Raw genomic sequence first — 3,500 nt, 5'->3', positions numbered from 1 at the left:
ATTATCACTGTGTTCCCCCCCATGCCCAAACACACACACAAATGTGTTTTGTGCCCCGTGATGCACCCGGGACGAGAGAAAGAGAGAGAGAGAGAGAGAGAGAGAGAGCGAGAGAGAGAGAGAGAGAGAGAGAGAGAGAGAGAGAGAGAGAGAGAGAGAGAGAGAGAGAGTGAGAGAGGGAGAGATGAAAAGAAGGGTGAATAAAGGCCAGACAATGGAGTGGTGGGGGAGGGAAGTGGGAGGGAGGGAAGGTTTAGGGGTTCTGGGGGAGGGTGTGGAGATGGGAGGAGAGAGGAGGTGAAACTTAAAGGGCGATCAATGAGCTGTTGACCCTCCCGTTAGATCCTCGAACACACACAAACACACACAAACACACACACACGCGCACACATGCACACTTCACGGTTTGAAGTTTGGTCTTCTTAATGAGGCCTGTCTGCCTTCTTACTCGCTCACTTTTATATGGATTTATCTGATACCCTCCTCCTCTCCTCCTCTCCTCCTCCTCTACTCCTCTCCTCCTCCTCCTCTCCTCCTCCTCTCCTCCTCTACTCCTCCTCTCCTCCTCTACTCCTCTCCTCTCCTTACCTCCTCCTCTCTTCGTTTGGTGGAGACTGAAGTCTTGTTAAGACTGCCTGGGTCCCATGAGTGATGACCTCATACTACCGGTACCGGGTAGTGATGACCTCATACTACCGGTCCCGGGTAGTGATGACCTCATACTACTGGTACCGGGTAGTGATGACCTCATACTACCGGTACCGGGTAGTGATGACCTCATACTACCGGTCCCGGGTAGTGATGACCTCATACTACCGGTCTCCGGTAGTGATGACCTCATACTACCGGTCCCGGGTAGTGATGACCTCATACTACCGGTACCGGGTAGTGATGACCTCATACTACCGATCTCGGGTAGTGATGACCTCATACTACCGGTCCCGGGTAGTGATGACCTCATACTACTGGCCTACCTTTCTTGTTGACCCTTCACCTAAGAACATGTAATGCACTAGAGACCAAACTCAAGTACTGGCCCTCAGACTTAATCTTCCCAAACCGGGAGTGTAGCCTAACCCTAACCCTGACCCTAACCCTAACCCTGACCCTGACGCAAACCCTGACCCTAACTCTAACCCTAACCCTGACCCTGACCCTAACCCTGACCCTAACCCTAACCCTAACCCTAACCCTGACCCTGACCCTGACGCTAACCCTGACCCTAACCCTAACCCTGACCCTGACCCTGACGCTAACCCTGACCCTGACGCTAATGCTAACCCTCCCAATATACAGGAGGTGTAACTGATCACAAATCACTAAATAAATAATTTTATCAATGTTTTCAAATTCTCACTCATTCTTGCAACTTTATCACAAAACAGTTCTGAGAACTGACGACCGACATGAAGAACAGGAGGGCTGGAGAGACGGAACAGAAGCTGGGAGTTCTAGCACTAGTACTGCTAGTGCTAGTAAAAGTTACATTTGTTTAGTAGTAACTAAAAACTTGTACTACATCCATAGTAACTCTAGAGGTAATAGTACTGTAACCATAGTAACTAGAGGTATTAGTAATATTACCATAGTAACTAGAGGTACTAGTACTGTAACCATAGTAACTATAGGTACTAGTAAGGAAGTTGACTTTGGAACGAGTTTTTGGTCGCCATAGTTTCCACTGCTTCCTGTCGGTACTCCTGCCCACTTCCTGTCCCATGAGGATCCCCCTCTCCAGCTGACCTTTACATCCTCTCTCTGTCTCTCTCTCTCTCTCCCCCTCTCTGTCTCTCTCTCCCCCCCCCTCTCTCTCTCTCTCTCCCCCTCTCTATCTCCCCCCCTCTCTTTCTCTGTCCCTTTCTCCCTCCCTCATTATTTTTCTCCCCCCTCTCTGCGTTTCTTGTGTCTAACATGAATCTGTGTGTGTGGGTCTGTGTGTGTGTTTGTGTGTGCACAATAAGGGTGTGTGTGGGTCTGTGTGTGTGCACAATAAGGGTGTGTGTGGGTCTGTGTGTTTACAAATCACTGTCGTCCCCTTAACCCCTAGTCCACTACAGCTGTCCAACCTATACACCATCACCGCCCCACCCACCTCCATCACCGCCCCACCCACCTCCATCACCGCCCCACCCACCTCCATCACCGCCCCACCCACCTCCATCACCACCCAACCCCATCAGAACAACCTCCATCACCGCCCCACCCACCTCCATCACCACCCAACCCCATCAGAACAGCCTCCATCACCACCCCACCCACCTCCATCACCACCCCACCCCTTTACCCCACCTACCTCCATCACCACCCCACCCCTTTACCCCACCTACCTCCATCACCACCCCACCCACCTCCATCACTACCCCACCTACCTCCATCACCACCCCCACCACCAATAAGAGTTCAAACAGATAATTATTTAGGAAAATCCTTTATTGTAGAAAGCTGCTGGTTGGGCACATTCTGCTACAGTTTTGGTAGATGTTTGCTGAAGAGGTCATCTATGCACATAATATAGATATGATATCATTACCTTTTCCACAGAGAATAAGGTCATTTTCTATATGTTTTATGAAATATGATCATTCATTATAACAGTGGTATAAATCCTGAAGTCCTACTCTAACCGTAAGAAGCTGCAAACAAGCAGCTGGTTTACCTCAGATGAGAACCAAAACATTTACATCACGCTCACTTTGTTCAGATAACACGATACAGCGTTGACCACGTGGGTTAAACCCAGATTCAAACATGAAAGAAGTTCGTTATGATATTGACATTGTTAGGATAACCCTCTGCTACATGCTAACAAGACATTGTCAGGCTGACACACTGCTACATGCTAACAAGACATTGTCAGGCTAACACACTGCTACATGCTAACAAGATATTGTCAGGCTAACACTCTGCTACATGCTAACTAGATATTGTCGCGCTAACTCAGTGTTACATACTACCAACATATTGTTAGGCTAACTAATTGCTACATGCTACCAACATATTGTTAGGCTAAGTGATTGCTGCATGCTTACAAGATTTTAAGTTTGCATGTATGGATAAAGGTAGGAGAGAGAGAGAGAGAGAGAGAGAGAGAGAGAGAGAGAGAGAGAGAGAGAGAGAGAGAGAGAGAGAATTCAAAAAGTGGAAGACTTTACAAAACAAGAATAATTTGGCAATAAAATAATGTTTTTTCGCAATGGAGGATTACGATTTAAATGAGTGCAGGCTTGCCAACACCCTAGTGCTAGCGAGGCTAATCACAAGCACGCTACTGAACTGTTTTTGGCTGCCTTCCCCGACCTGTTCTTGTTTGAATGATAGATTTGTCAGCGGGTTAAGGTCCTTGGACTTGAATAGGATTGTTCATTGTGATTTCTCCAAACCTTAAGTTACACATGTTTACCACATTGGTCATTCGCTTATTTGGGTTCATGGTTAACTTTAAAGATACAGATCAATGGTATTGGTAATAAATCGGGGCGGCAGGAGTGGCCGTTAAGGCT

General features: G+C 47.6%; 1 protein-coding gene across 1 annotated transcript in view; it reads right to left on the bottom strand.

The window, feature by feature from the left end:
- Positions 1 to 2,452: 2,452 nt before the first annotated feature.
- The window catches only part of ppic (peptidylprolyl isomerase C), a 7,459-nt gene continuing 6,411 nt past the window's right edge, over positions 2,453 to 3,500 (bottom strand). Inside the window, exon 6 of the mRNA XM_079730331.1 lies at positions 2,453 to 3,500. This exon is cut by the window's right edge and continues 1,216 nt beyond it. The gene's annotated coding sequence lies outside the window, so the exon portion shown is untranslated.

This window comes from Pollachius pollachius (assembly GCF_949987615.1).
Source record: "Pollachius pollachius genome assembly, chromosome: 1".
Taxonomy (NCBI): domain Eukaryota; kingdom Metazoa; phylum Chordata; class Actinopteri; order Gadiformes; family Gadidae; genus Pollachius; species Pollachius pollachius.
This window is presented reverse-complemented; position numbering and strand designations above follow the sequence as displayed.